Raw genomic sequence first — 16741 nt, 5'->3', positions numbered from 1 at the left:
TATGAAATTTTATGTTCATCGAATAACGGCTGTTTATCTATACCTACCACTAGAAAACTGCTACCCTTATCCAGAAGTTTTACTGTAATTTACGCAGTAAATATATTTAGTAACAATGTAGATACCGGGTAAATGTGAAAAGTTATTTTTCGCGCAGATGCCTCAAATAGTGCAGAAAGGTAAAACGAGATAAAGCATTTTACTTGGCATCTATTGGGACCATTCAATAATTACGTAAGGTATTTTTGATTAAAATTAACATTTTGTTATATGCGAAATATCCATATATTTAATCCTCCTTTCACCAGAGAAATTATCTTGAAATTGTTGTAGTGTTGCAGGGCGCAGGCACCTTCGTAGTACCTATTCGTGATACAAACTAATGGAATTATATCTGCAAGTATTCAAGTTTTTGGCACAAGATGAATTTTAGTCATCTCGTCTGAATCTATATGTGCACCCATTTAGACGGATATAATTCGAAATTTACATTTTTAACGAAATAAATTTCCATATTCTAGCGGTAGTTCGTCATACGGCAACACAAAAATCCGTGTATAATATTTGCTGCTGTTTTAAGTTTGAATTACTCCTACAAAATGTGATTCAAATTCCAAACATTTGCATTTTACCTAACATCGTCAAAATAAATTACAATTTATTGCAAAAACGGAAAACTTTTTCTTTAACTCATAGCGTTTTTGATTTTGCTTAGATCACAAAAGACGAAAATAAACATTATAAAACTGAGTTTTCTATTAAAAACTAATCAAAAAAATTCCCATATTCCGCTAAAATCGCTTTGGTTCAACACCTGCCATTTGCATTCTGCAGACTAAATTTGCAGATTTACTTTATCTTGAAGAAAACGTCACATAAAGATATGCACAAAGCATCGTTTGTCACGTCCAAGATATATTGCATCCAACGATGTACCTACTTATGTTACCCGGAAACTTACACGCTTGATGGTGATCTGCTTGATTCGTTTATACAAGGTATATTTTCACTACTTGTAATGTATTATCTGAATCCATGCTGTAGTTTAAAAATTATCAGTAAAGATTCGCTGTTGGTTGACCACATAAATCGTTGTATAACACTTCTAGGGCAGCAATACTCTAGAGACTGTAAAATCAAGATAAACGTGATATTGAAAGTGTGTGTTGCGTAGGAACGAAAACATAGATGTCCCAAATAACACGCAAAATACTTGTATGTGCCCGAATCATGCTTTCCTTCACCTCAGAGATATCTTCTGGGGAAACATACTACTCCGAGGAAAGTCCATGTTCGCTAAGCACACGATAAATTGTAAATGTCACCGTTATAACTCCCTGTTTACCGATTATCTGGGACGCTGTTGCGTGAAGAAATAAAAACGTAGCTACTCACGTTTACACAACGACGAACGTTTTCGTCCTTCGGGGTCATTTGAAATGGTTGGTAATTTCTCACAGTTATTCGCTGCAAAATAATGAGATGATTTTATCCCCTATGTATATTTTACGTGACTTGCATTCCACGGGCGTCAATAAATTATTGCACAACGACTGATAAGCAAGCGCACTGTCCTCGTTCAGCCAAATGTGATTGAACTTAGACCACCTATCCAGCAAGGATGTGACCCTAGCCTCGCACGATACGACGAGCACAGCCAAGTGCATTTCTAAATGAGCAACTTACTTCTTTGGTTCGCACGTCCAAGGATCACACTTTGTTGCTCCTAACTGATAAAAAGGAAAGTTAATGCGCTGTACCTAGATGCTACTATTCTAACCATTGAATCCATCCTGCATTCACAGTAGCTGTGTGGCATGCTACTTATTCAGGCAAGCATCTCATTACGCAATGTACCGTAGAGCATTTGATGATAGCGGAGCATTCATTCCACATGAAAGAAAAAAAAGTAATAATTAACAAGCTTCTCTCCGTTACAAGCTGTTGTCATGCTCGCGAACAACAAGATGGCCAATGTCTTCGTGCGAGGTGGGTGTCCGCCGCAGATCATGTCACTGTGTTATGCGAAGACGAAAGTTCTATACCATAGTGTCAAGTGAAAATATAGCGCATCAATGCAAGAAAGATTATCCAAGGCAAAGTAAATAGGTGAAAGCAGGGTATTATTTAGCTGTCTATCACCAACGTTTTATAAGTGATTTTAATTAAATTGTCATAATTTATGTAATTCTCAACAAATATTTTCCATAATTCAAAAAATAAAAAAAAAGATTATTTTAAAAGTATATAAAGATTTTGACAAACTAAGTTCGTTATTTCGAAATTATATTTCAGAAGTTGTACCGCGAGTCGCTTGTCAAATCGTGGTATAAACAGGACAGTTCGGTACGGTTATTTCACCATGACGTTGGCCAGGATTGTAATACATTTTGTACTCCAATTTTATTTAGTTGGCTCTACCACCTTAGCCAAGCAAACTTTGTAAAAGTTCTTTAAAAGGTTCTTGTAGAGCTGATTAGTATCCGCAATCAGGTGTGGTTCGATCACTTTGACTTAATTTTATTTCATTTGACAGTACCGTCTCACCCGAACAAAATTTGACAAAGTTATGTATAGAACATTTGTAGAACTAGTTATTCTCTACAATGTTACTGAATAAGGTTTCGCTGTATCTTTTGTATTTATGGTGCTACGATGCTAATAACTCATTAGTAACTGTGTGAACGTTCGTTTAGATCAGTGGTGCCCAGGCATAGGCATGATGCGGGCCAAATCAGATCACCCATGAATGCCGCGGGCCGCAATAATCTCTGGCCGTTCCTGTGCATAACAAAATGTAAACTATGCGACAACAAAAATCATTTTCTAGGAATCACCACAAGATTTAAACCGGAAAGCAGTCGGATTCACCACATGCACGAGGCATTAGGACTAAACTGAGGGATTCCTATGTGATCAAAAAAAATCTCATAAGTCCACCATCTTTTAAATCAGTCTGCGGGCCGCACGAATCATCTCGATGGGCCACATGCGGCCCGCGGGCCGCAGTTTGGCCATCACTGGTTTAGATACTGATAAGCTACTAGCAGGGATCAGGAGTCACAGTAAATACAAAAGATACAGCGAAACTTTATTCAGCAATATTGTAGATAATTAGTTCTACAAATATCCTATACACAACGTTGTCAAATTTTGCTCGGGTGAGACGGTTCTAACAAATGAATCAAAATTGAGTCAAAGTGATTGAACCGTCCCTGATTGCGGATAATAACTCAACTCAACGACTCATTTCTCCTTAAGACATAAATATGATTTTGAAGTACCATCGGTTAGATGGTTGTGTACCCATAAATTTATTACTATTATAGAAATTTTCAAAATAAAATACGCAAGCATTTGATTTTTGGAAAACATTTTTATTAAAAGTGGTCGTTTGGTAGGAATTTGTTCTGGCGATGCTCTATGCAGAACACAAAGTACCGAGCGGTTTCAAAAGTGGCGAATTTTCATCACGAACAAAGAGCGCCGTAATCGCAGGAAAAAATGAAGACTCGCGGTTAGCAAAACATTCTTTTTTGTTACTTATTGTTTACTAGCTGACCCGACAAACTTCGTATTACCAAAAATGAAATTGTGCTGTATATAAATCCTGGGGGCCACCCCCCTGCAGTGGCCGGCGCTTCCGACGGCAGGTCGCTGACAATACTCGCGGCATGCGGCCGTCTCGCCGTCAATCATCTAGTGTTACTATAAGTAGTCTCTGGTGGTCTTGTTATTGACTAATGTTTTATGGAAGAGTCTATAATTTCTTGAATTCGATTAGTTTTTAAGTTATGCAAAAATTTCTGTTTCATTTGTATGAGAGTCCGCCCCTACTACCACAGGGATGAGGAATCTCAAACTATCATATAGTAAATTCATGCCTCTACCCTCTAAAATCCCCCACATTCCAAATTTGGTACCATTTGCTTGATTAGTTCTCGAGTTTTATGAGGAAATTTGCATTTCATTTGTATAGGAACCCTCTCCTAAAGTGGGGAGGGGTCCTAGTTCACCATAGAAAAAAATTCTTGACTCCAAAAACCCCCACATGCCAAATTTGGTTCTATTTGATTGATTAGTTCTCGAGTTATGAGGAAATTTGTATTTCATTTATATGCAAGCCCCCCTCTTAAAAGGGGGAGGGGTCTTAATTCCCTTCCTAAAGAGGTTAAGGGTCTCAATTCACTATAGAAAAAAATCCTGCCTCCAAAAACACCCACATGCCAAATTTGATTTCATTTGCTCGATTAGTTCTCTAGTTATTCAGTTTGTGTTTCATTTGTAGAACCTTCCTCGGCCCCAAAAACCCCTACATGCAAATTTTCACGCCGATCGATTCAGTAGTTTTCGATTCTATAAGGAACATACGGACAGACAGACAGACAGAAATCCATTTTTATAGGTATAGATTAATTTGGCTTTCCGTCTTACGACAAGGTCTGATGAACAACTACTCCAATTCACTGGGTTGTTGACTGCCACTCTTCAATTTCTTGGACAGCGTGTATTCGCCGTCAGAGCTCGCTCGACACGGTCTTACCATCTTACTCGCTGTACTCCTTGTTGTATTATCCCTACCGAATTTAAAGCTAACACCATCTACGTAGGATCTACATTCGTCCAGTTTTAGTCACCTTTTGAACGCTGGGGTTACCATAGAATTGCCACAAGTTCATGGTTCACCTGCCGCCTTCGCACACCGTTCCCCTGTACATCGCTAAAGATCGATCTTAGCACTCGTGTCTCGAAAACTTCAAGCAGATCCTCTTCAAGCACTGTCCACGTTTCTTACTCGTGGAGAACAACCGATCTAATAAACGTCTTGTATAATGTACACTTTGTACGAAAACTTATTCTACTAGGCCGAAAAAGCTTCACAAGCCCATACTAAGGACGATTTCTTGGCAAAGCTACTGTATGTATGTATCTATGTATGTATGAGGGTAGCCACCATCACCTCGCAATGTCGATTACATGATTCCACGGGAATATAAGACACTCCTTCCAGCATAGACCTCCGGTTTTTAGATACATAACTTCGCTGTGTAAACTTATCTTGCGTGATGATTTGTGTGCTAGAAGGGCACGTCGAAATCCTCTCTGGACTTATATGACTTGGGCTGGCTAGCACATCACTCATCCAGTCTTCAATTCATTCGATACCCTGATGCTCCCTCCCCTTTACTATAATGATAGTATATGGCAATGTAATAAAATATGTGTTATATGAACATACAAATATATGAAGATTGCTAAATATAGCAACAACGATGTTACCATTAACATGAAATAAAGTATATATGGGCAAAAATAGAGCATAATTGAATTTTAAATGCTCGTTTTTAACACAGTTACTGTATTCAGCAAAGTTGCTTGTTTTAGTAGGTTCTGCAACTTTTTGGAGGATTTTTTTTAATTATTTAAAAAACAAAAGTTCGTGTCACCCTGATAGATGAATTCACGGTCACCCTAATAGTGCAGAAAGATGCGCTATATTTTATCAATAAACTTCTTCGAAATACCACCCTTTTACGCATTTTTTATCCAATTTGCTAATGTCCACTCTTTTTTGAAACTGGACCACTGTGCCCTGGTGAGGGCAAAATCGATAAGTCCCGTAAGTTACGTTGGTCAGTTAGTATGCGATAAAACTACCCATCAATACCACAATAGATCAAAATATGGGCTGCAGTGGTCCTATCTTCCGACAAAAAAATCCAATGGCCGGTTTGTATTTCTCCTGGGTCGACCTGGACGTTAGAATCCCTATGACGATCTTGATGTCATGTTTTAGACATTGGTCGTATTCACGCTTCGAAACGTATAAAATGGCTCCTTGTCATGATTAGGACTTTCAAAGTGAGGGGTTTTCACGTTGATGATGCTTATGTTGAAGAAGCGGCCTCAAGAAGTCATCACCCAATACTCCGTTCTCGCCTAACACTATGAAAGCTATTTCCAGCTCGTATGTATTATCGCCGTGCTGATAGATGGTATGGCCATCCCTGAACGTACTATCTGTTGAGTTGTTCCAGCACACTACGAGGTCGAACTCTCGGTTCCTCAATACGTCGTCGAGCACTCGGGGAATACCTTGGAAGTTGAGAGATTGACAGTTCCAAGTCCCGAATTTCCAATCCATAATCCGTGTTCGTCTCGTTGCGCTATTCGGATTATTTCAGAATTTCTTTGCTGTTCGGTCTTTGCGTAATAATTTTTTATGGTGGCGGCTTGCGGGACTTGCATTATTTAGAGCCCGCACTGGTACGAGTATGATGATGACATGGCGCTCAGATGGCAGCAGCTAACAACTTGGAGAACAGACGCTCAGAAGCTCAAAAGAGCCCCTCTTCCTTCCTGTACGACCAACCAGTATACAATCAACGGAGTTGGTTATCCGATGTTCCCTTTGGGTACTCGTATCCCTTTCTCTGATAGTAACGCGTGGAAGTGGAAGTTGTTGAATAAGAGGCTAAGAACCGCTATGGGGTATATGCCAATTATGCCAACAAATACGTAAGGCACCGACGATGTTCGCGCAAAAACTGACGTACTTTGTTCTTTTCCGTCAATCAGTTTGCCAGTTGTGCAATAATAGTTTCGAACTGTTAAAAGATCAGTACAGTGTTCAGTGCAATAGTCCGAAATCCACTTCAAAGTTGATTCTGTCGAAACAGACGGTTTTTGTTACTTATGATCTTTTTCAATTACTTTTTGAAGATATTGACGTAGTCTTAGCAAAATAACATAACTAAACATGAGCTAAATATCCTGGTGTAAAGAAACCTCAATTTCATATTACAAATTGCTTCGAATGTAAACAATCATGACAACCATCGGAGGCGTCATTATTTGAACGAAAAATAAATTATTGTGGACATAATTTTTTAAGGTATTCAAAGAGCCTTTGTCAGCCACAAATCTAGGGGTATACCTACAAATCAAATCAATATACTCTTCGATAAATTATCCTTTAACTGTTAATTATACTAAATAAGCTTTTACCATATCATCCTGATCCAATTAATTCTAATTCCAGAGGACCTCTCTGATGTGTTGGTATTGTATCAGTATTGTACCGTAGCAGAAAGGCGAGGTTCTAAATATATTGAAACTGGCTTGTAGTAATATGAGCGGGTTGGAAATCGACGGGTGGTCCAGCCTACCCTTCCTCCGCAGTTGTTCTATTCATGCGATTGTTACTGTCTATCAGTGGGGGTTACTGCAATGAAGTGTGCCATCTTTGATACTGGATAGATCCCACAAGCTTGTCATCCTGCAAATGAAGTCTACACTCCTGCGGCGTGTTGTGTGGTTTCGTTTCTCGTAGCATAGCTTTATTTCGAATGTTCTGTTGTGCATTCTGTTCGGTACATCTTACTGTGACGATAAAGGTCAAGCAGTGACGACTTCATAACGAATGCAAGAGACTGCTTTGTTAATCTCATGCTATGTTTTATTTATAATTTGCTCGCACCACTATCTACTGCCGGATGTCAACTAACGACCAATCAATTTCCTTAATCATTTTCAAACAACACTTGCATTTCACATCACATCATCACCAATCATGCTTTTCCTCACCAGTCTCAACTGATTGAAAAAAATATTTTTCTATTTTGCAATTGATTACATGCGTACTATTGTAAAGCATTGTTATTTTAGATCGATATTTTTGGATAATTCCTTGCTTCTGCTTCCACAATTAAAAAGTGTGAAATAGTTGTCTTTAACACGACTTTTCGTACAACAAAATCAGCAGATAAATTGTAAACAAATATTGATACGTTCACCCTACCCTACTTTCCGGCTGTTTTATTCAACCCAGCGGATTGCACTAATGGGTTTCCAGTGCAATGAACTACCGACACGGCATCCCATTCACTGAAACAGCAGTAGTAGATAAAAACTGCAAACCTCGTAGAAACGGCGGGCAGCAAAAAAATAGGATAAAATCACTATCCCCGCTAAAAACCCAGTTTTGTTTGAACTGCAAATTGTTCGCTCATGCATCAAAAATTCAGTTTACCAACAATCGTTGGTTTTAGTACAAAGCTTCAACAAATAAAAATGTAGCGCTTAACATCTATCGCTATGCGTCTAACAACAATACACCGGAGTTAGACAGCTTTACACCTGTTAGTTTCCGTTGTGTATTTTGACCGTGTCACCATCTAAATCGAAACTGGTATCTGTTGCCTACCAAACCAAGTGTCAAAATTTTGTATGATGTGATGTGTAAATGTATGATGTGAAAAATGACTAGTTGTATGAAATGGAAAATTTTGATTTGTTGAGTTCTATGGCAGGTGGGACATGTTACAGTTATGGTTGAACAGAATCGTAAGCCTTGTGCATCCTGTTTTAAGCATTTTCTAACAGTAAATAACAAATTACCTGGCAACGGGGATCTGGAAAATGCAACAGAGAGTTTTTTTCTCGATCATGTGTTATACAACAATTTTATTTATATTTTTTTTTTTTTTTGAAACGATGGTTCTACAATTGATGAAGGGACGGTAGGGGAAAGAAATGAAAATTTTTTGGTGAAGGAGGGGGAAGAGCGAAAAGGAAGGGGGGGGGGGGTATTGGGAGCTATGCTTGACAAGTAGTCATTTTGACTCCTACCTTTTGTCCAATGCTGGAAGGTGCGTAAGTCGAACCAAGCTGTAATCTGAGATTATAACCGGATTCGAACCCACAACACTCTCCAGGGCATGTGGTTCGCTGGTACTTGTACCTTTGAACCATAGAGGCGCTGGACAAAAGGAGACCGCAAAATCCACTTCTCAAGGATAGCTACGCGTGTTGGTTGTGTTATCGACACATATTGTGCCGCTTCCTGCATCAATTGCAGATTACCACCGAGCGAGAAGTTTTAATCTAACTACTATTTACTTTCAGGACGACGACACTGTGCCGGCCCTTACGACTTGCAAGGTACTGCACGTGACGCTGTTCGTCCGTCAGCGTATGTTAGCCGCGTTTCTCGGCGCGGGTTTTCGAGGGAAGGCCCCGTTCCTATGTAATAGACTAATCTCAAGATTTTAGTCTTGACCTTGGAATGAGGTCATACATTAATTAATATTTTTTTGAAACGATGGTTCTACAATTGATGAAGGGACGGTAGGGGAAAGAAATGAAAATTTTTTGGTGAAGGAGGGGGAAGAGCGGAAAGGAAGGGGGGGGGGGGTATTGGTAGCTATGCTTGACAAGTAGTCATTTTGACTCCTACCTTTTGTCCAATGCTGGAAGGTGCGTGAGTCGGACCAAGCTGTAATCTGAGATTATAACCGGATTCGAACCCACAACACCCTCCAGGGCATGTGGTTCGCTGGTACTTGTACCTTTGAACCATAGAGGCGCTGGACAAAAGGAGACCGCAAAATCCACTTCTCAAGGATAGCTACGCGTGTTGGTTGTGTTATCGACACATATTGTGCCGCTTCCTGCATCAATTGCAGATTACCACCGAGCGAGAAGTTTTAATCTAACTACTATTTACTTTCAGGACGACGACACTGTGCCGGCCCTTACGACTTGCAAGGTACTGCACGTGACGCTATTCGTCCGTCAGCGTATGTTAGCCGCGTTTCTCGGCGCGGGTTTTCGAGGGAAGGCCCCGTTCCTATGTAATAGACTAATCTCAAGATTTTAGTCTTGACCTTGGAATGAGGTCATACATATATTAATATTTTTTTGAAACGATGGTTCTACAATTGATGAACAGCGTCACGTGCAGTACCTTGCAAGTCGTAAGGGCCGGCACAGTGTCGTCGTCCTGAAAGTAAATAGTAGTTAGATTAAAACTTCTCGCTCGGTGGTAATCTGCAATTGATGCAGGAAGCGGCACAATATGTGTCGATAACACAACCAACACGCGTAGCTATCCTTGAGAAGTGGATTTTGCGGTCTCCTTTTGTCCAGCGCCTCTATGGTTCAAAGGTACAAGTACCAGCGAACCACATGCCCTGGAGGGTGTTGTGGGTTCGAATCCGGTTATAATCTCAGATTACAGCTTGGTTCGACTCACGCACCTTCCAGCATTGGACAAAAGGTAGGAGTCAAAATGACTACTTGTCAAGCATAGCTACCAATCCCCCCCCTTCCTTTCCGCTCTTCCCCCTCCTTCACCAAAAAATTTTCATTTCTTTCCCCTACCGTCCCTTCATCAATTGTAGAACCATCGTTTCAAAAAAAATATTAATATATGTATGACCTCATTCCAAGGTCAAGACTAAAATCTTGAGATTAGTCAATTTTATTTAGGAATTGACTAAGCCTGCGATTCTATTCTATTCTATTCTGTCTATGTGCATTCTATTTTCAGCAGCCAAAACAAATATCCATGACACAAACCATAACACTAGGGGTAATCCGGGTATAACCGACACTGTGGGTAAAACCGTCACCCCTCGATTTTTAAGGTAATAAGATGTTTTTTGCAAATCATCCAATGCATTCTTTTACACTTGTTATTACTTACGTTTTGAGTCATTTTAACATCGCCCAAGTTCTATAGCTGTCAAAACAAACAGCAAAACAAGATCGGTAAGCAGTGAAGAAACAGTCCTTGTAAAATTTCGCAAGTGGAATTTAAGTCTTTTAGTAGAAAAAGTTTGTAAAATTCGATGCTTTTTGCATCCTTGATTTATCAGTGATTGATTATTGCTACTCTAAACCATTGTTCTGAAATTTTAAGTCAATTCGGGGTAAAACTGATACTTTTAGTCAGGATAAAACCGACACAGGCTTCTATATAGTATATGTTTTAAGTTTAGTGCGTTTTTTGTTGTTTCGGTATGAAACTGAGAGTGAAAAACAAGTGAAAATGTCAAAATTGTTATTGACCGTTAATCTAATCTAATCTAATCTCACACTAACGCAGCCAATTCTTGAAGGCATCCTGGAAAATGACGATTACTTGAATCAATCATTTTTCATGTCAACGGCCAGGCCAACTGCGCAGCATGTACCGCAGAGAGAATTCCAAGGAATCAAGTGGAACCAGAAAAAATATCTAATTCCATTTAACTCCTTGAAATCAAGGGGAAGGAAGAAAGCGTGGACCTCCCGTACCAAACGCTTCCCGTACACATAGATAATGATTTATTTACAATCGTTGGGAGTATCTTTGCTAATAAAGGTTAAGTGATACTCCGGACCCTCAGGGATGAACTAATGGTATTTAGACCAGAAGCCAGGCTGCAATTGGCCAAGGATATAGCGCCTTATTTCGCTCTCTGAAAATAGATTAGTTTGCCAAAAATATTAGTTTAAATCATATAATACTTGAAAATAAAGTCGTGTGGTTTAATGGTTGCCTAAAACTACATTTGTAAGGTTAGGAACTGAAAACCGCACGAACCCGCACCTCCTAGCTTGGCTACTCAATTATACAAATTGAAGTATTTCCAGGTATGGCCACGTGGAGGCGCTAGGTAGGGGCTTGGGATGGCTAGAGCTATGTTGGGCGCTTCTTCCTAGTTGCCTTCCCCATTTCATACCCTCAAAATTGTTATTGACCGTTAAATTAAATAAGACAAATTCATGGATAAATGAATAATCAGGGGGGAAAGGAAGGGGGTTGATTCTTCCTCGCTGTCGTTAGACGTGCTATAGGCACCTTCCCTGAGAAATTTTTTAAGAAAAGATTCCACTTGATATTTATGAGGTGTCGGTTTTAGCCTGACAGGGTATCGAGTTTACCCGCACTGCTGCTTGTTGAATATACACTCAAGTCGCTTTTTACGCAAAGAATACGTCCCGCGTAAATCAAAACCGCGTAAATTCCGAAATTCGCGTAAAAACCGCGTAAATTCCGAAATTCGCGTAAAAAACCGCGTAAATTCCGAAATTCGCGTAAAAAACGCGTAAATTCCGAAATTCGCGTAAATTCCGAAATTCGCGTAAAAAAACCGCGTAAATTCCGAAAATTACGTAAAAAAAACCGCGTAAATTCCGAAATTCGCGTAAAAAACCGCGTAAATTTCGAAATTCGCGAAACAAAACCGCGTAAATTCCAAAATTCGCGTAAAAATAACCAAAATTTTGCGTAAAAAAACTTTGTGGATTTCAACACTACGCGAAAAAATAGACGTTTTGAGCACATCCGCGTAAATTCCGAAAATCGCGTAAAAAACCGCGTAAATTCCGAAAATCGTGTAAAAAAAACCGCGTAAATTCCGAAATTCGCGTAAAAAAAACCACGTAAACTCCGAAATTTGCGTAAAAAAACCGCGTAAATTCCGAAATTCGCGTAAAAAAACGCGTAAATTCCGAAATTCGCGTAAAAATAGTCGCGTGAAAAAAACGCGTAAAAAGCGACTTCAGTCTACATAGTCTTTTTCATTGTATATCAAAAACCTTCACAATAAGTATTAAACAGACCTCGAGGAATGAAGGATTTAGAGTTAAACTAAGATGCTGAGAGGTTTGTTGGACAAAAATTGACGTACAAATATGGAATTTCTGTGAAAATTGTTCGGGTGTCGGTTTTACCCAAAGTTCCACTACAGAGACTATAGGTTACAGAGGCGACAAGGCACTCAAAAATCGCAAAATTTTGAATCAAAACGGAGAGTACCGTCATCAATAAAGGTAACTCTCCGTTATGATTCAAAATTTAGCGGTTTTTAAGTGCCTTGTTGCCTCTGTAATCTATAGTCTCTGTACATAACACTCTGTACTGTACATCCCTCGAGTAATACCACGTGGTATCACGAGTATTATACCACGCAACAGTTTAGATACGGCACCCAACCATTTCATAAATGGTTTTAGATTGGAAGACAGAAGATAATATTTATGGTTAAAGTACGGTTCCAATCAATGCGGGTTGCACATTAGTAGTAGCGTAAATGATGCACCTCGGTTTAATTAGGCTGCAATTAAAATCGAGATGAATTTTCAGATAGGGAATCAAAATTGATTTATTTTTTCATGTTCGAATGAAATTTTTGTGTGCTCTCCATTGTACCCGGTCCTGGGCTAATCGTTGCCAATTTGTTGCGCGTATCGACACACGCAAGTCGACTTCAACCTGGTCGAGCCGTCTAGCACGTTGGGCCCCTCTATTCATGGTGCCGGTGGAATTCTTGAAGAGAACGGATTTCACTGCACAGTCGTCCGGCATCCTTACGACGTGACCGGTCCACCGTAATTTCCCAACTATCGCCAGGTGTACGATAGGAATCTCTCCAAGTAGTGCCTGCAACTCGTGAGTCATACGTTTACGCATCCGTTTGTACTCCGCCAAAAATAGTCCGCAACACCTTTCGTTCAAATACGGCTAGTGCACGTATGTCTTCCGTAAGCAAAGTCCGTAGAGGACTGCTGGTTTGATAAGCGTTTTGTACATCGTCAGCTTTGTGCGCCGGCGTATGCTCCTTGATCGAAGCGTCTTGCGGAGGGAAAGGTAGGCTGGATTTCCAGCTTGAATGCGTCGTTGGATCTCCTTACTCGTATTATTGTCGGCGGTGACCAGAGATCCCAAATATACGAACTCATCAACCACTTCCAGTTCATCGTCGACTATAGCCACTGTCCGTGGGGGGCAAGCGGTGCTTTCTCAGAAGTCTCTTCCTACCATATATTTGATTTCCAACGCATTGATTTGTTACCCTATCGTCCTAGCCTCCGTTTCTAGTCTGGCGTAGATTGCCTTCGCCGTCCCAAGGTTTCTAATAATGATGTCGAAATCATCTGCAAAGCTAGGAGTTGGCTACTTGTGCTGAAGATCGTTCCTCTCGTTTCGATGCCCGCTCGCCGGATCACACCTTCAATAGCGATATTGAATAACATACAGGACAGTCCACTCCCTTGCCGTAACAATCTACGCGATTCGAAAGAACTCGAGAGTGTCCCCGAAATGCGCACGTAGCACATTACTCACTCCAGAGTAGCTTTGAACAACCGCGTCAGTTTGTCCGGAAAACCGTACTCGCCATAGCTCATTATCTGCCATAGCTGTTCTCGTTCAACTGTATTGTATGCTGACCTGAAATCCACGAAAATATGATGGATGGGCACCTTGTACTCTCGACATTTTTGGAGGATTTGTCGGAGAGTAAAAATTTGATCCGTAGCAGCATGAGCCCCCATAAAGCCCGCCTTATACTGCCCTACTCATTTTCTTACTATTGGGGATAGACGCGCAACAAAATCTGGGAGAGCACCAGATGGAAAACGCCGCCAGACCAACGTGATGCCGCGGTAATTACAGCAATCTATCCGGTCGCCTTTTTAGTAGATGGGACACACTACACTTTCCATCCACTCCTCCGGTAGTTTCTCCTCCTCCTAAATCCTTGAAATTATCCAAAGAAATGCCGGTGCTAGCGGTTCTTGGCCAGAGCTTTACCGGGAGTCACTCCTTTCCGGCGGCTCTATTATTCTTCAGCTGTCGAATTTCTCGTCGGATCTCTTCGAGATCGGGAGCCGGCACGCTGTTGTCGTTTGTAGGCACTCCGAGGTTAACTTCCATTGCGTCTCCTGCTATATCGTCGTTGAGGTGCTCATCGAAGTACTGCTTCCACCTGTCGACCACCTCGCGCTCGTTTGTGATTAGATCCCCTCTCTCGTCCCTACACATGTCAGGTTTAGGTGTGTAGCCCTTATGAGTTTGGTTCCGTTTTTCGTAAAACTTGCGCATGTAATAGATGTCCCACCCTCTGATGATCTCTGTCCTCCTTGTGGCGCTTTTTCCTCTTCAAGATAGTAGTCAAATCATTCCGCGCCTGTCAATACTTGGCCTAATTCTCTCTCGTGGATATGCTTAGGTAGTTTTCCCAAGCTCTTTTTTTCCTCTCTATCGCTTGTTGGCATTCCCCGTCAAACCAAAATATGAGAAAAAGCGAAGACTACAAAACTCAAGACTGGGCTTTCTGTCAAATCTTGGCAGACAAGGTTAGTACGCTCTTTATGGAAGACAGTGGTGACTTTTAGGCCGTATATGTGCCATCGCTCTAGCATCACAAACACACTGACTTCGTTGCATGACATCATACATCAACATCACACTCATTCATTCTTTTAGATGGTGCGATCACTAACACTTACAAGCAGTAGTAACTTCCTTGGCGTTAGTAGTATCGTCCTTTGCTGTGTACATGCGAACCTTCTATTATGCCTAGTCTTGAGTTCTGGAGTCTTCGGAAAAAGTCAAAGTGGTGTCATTCGCATCAACCTTGTCTGGGTCTACATCCCCATTGGCATGGAGTTTTGTGAAACAAGCGGACAGAAGCGGGAGGGCAGTTCAAAAAAGCCAAAATTTGATGGACGTCGTATTTGAATCGTGCCTAATACAACAGTAGATAAATATGTTGAGGAATTATGTTTTCCTGAATCATTGAGAAGCTGCTAAAAGTTCAATACATTCTCAATAAAATAGTCCACACCATTCGGGCAGTTAAATCCACCATCACTGATGCCGGTTTGATACCGAAACCGGAACCGAGCTGGCATCAAGGTTAGCACCTTTATGTGAGAGATGGTCTTTACCCGAGAGGAATTGATTGGCTGGGCTGTCGAGTGAAAAGTACTGCCATTAACCGGAACAGCTTTTTAAGACTCACGGGGTTCGAAAAGTCAAATCTTAATGGCCGATATTTCTTCTTTTTCTCTCTCTTGGTCAGCAGTGTCAATTACTGAGTTTACTTTTCGGGCGTTGAGGTTAGAGGTAATGGTAGGAAGCGGTGCAGTGATCCTATTCGGGAAGGTCCTTTACTTTCAACTGCAAAGACGCCCTAAACAAGCTAATTTATTTTTTTGATCTTTGCTTCGTCCCTCAGTGGGCGGAGTGGAGTGTGAGTAAACTGCGTCAAACCCTCGTTATCTGGAATCATTTTTCACATCAGCCCTCTGCAGCAATGTCTGTTCCAGGCTCGCTGCTCTATCGAGACATTATCGTTTCTTTCGTCTTCCGAATGGTTCCTGGAGATGGGAGCTTTATTTGTGTAATTTCGTGCAGGCGTTATTTTAGCGAGGAAAAGAAAAACGTCCGTGGCCTAGGTCCAACCACAGAGAACGGACGGCGTCTAACAACAACGGTTGGGCTTTGTTTAGCTTACATGCCATCAAAAATAGATCAATAATTTAGTCGTTAGTTGCAGGCAGCTGGCAGTGCTTGCGAAGTGACTCTAGTGAGCATTTGCAGGCAATGGAGGCGTTTAACTTTTCCGGAAAAGTGGGGTTGAAAATGAACAGTCAGGTTATTATTTCCGACAGTGTTATGCATAAATATAAAATTTCAAAATTTGGTTATTAAATTATACACTTCAGTTAAAAATATCATATACTCGCAAGTGGTTTAAAACGAGGAAGATATGTATATATAAATAAGGTTATATACTCCTACGCATTCTTCATTTTATGTGTTTATGGCCCTTATTTAAGATTTAAGTATCATTGTTGGAAGAAAATTGATGAGCGCGATTTATCTAATGCTGATATTATCCGACACATCTTTTCAGAGCATACATCCCGGGGAACGCCTTAAAAATTAATTCGAGAGAAAATACGCAGCAAAAGTCAGTCCACCACGTCAAAGCACGCTTTCCGTTTGGGGGGTTGGAACGAAATTGCCGCCAATTGCTATTCAAATTTCTTATTTTAATCCGCTGAGAAGCTTGGCTCCATGCCGGGCGGATGCTGGCCGCCCCCGGAAGGTGTTTGTCGATGTACATAACTTGAAACAAGTTATCTCGAGAACAATCGACCTCTTCTAAACAAAAGTTTT

The 16741-nt window shown here is 40.7% G+C and overlaps 1 protein-coding gene across 1 annotated transcript in view; it reads left to right on the top strand.

The window, feature by feature from the left end:
* LOC128735529 (proteoglycan Cow) overlaps positions 1-16741 on the top strand; it is a 184621-nt gene that overhangs the window by 304 nt on the left and 167576 nt on the right. The window lies entirely within an intron of this gene.

This window comes from Sabethes cyaneus, chromosome 1 (genome assembly GCF_943734655.1).
Source record: "Sabethes cyaneus chromosome 1, idSabCyanKW18_F2, whole genome shotgun sequence".
Lineage (NCBI taxonomy): Eukaryota > Metazoa > Arthropoda > Insecta > Diptera > Culicidae > Sabethes > Sabethes cyaneus.
The sequence above is the reverse complement of the archived record's forward strand: the minus strand, read 5'-3'. Positions and strand labels throughout refer to the sequence as shown.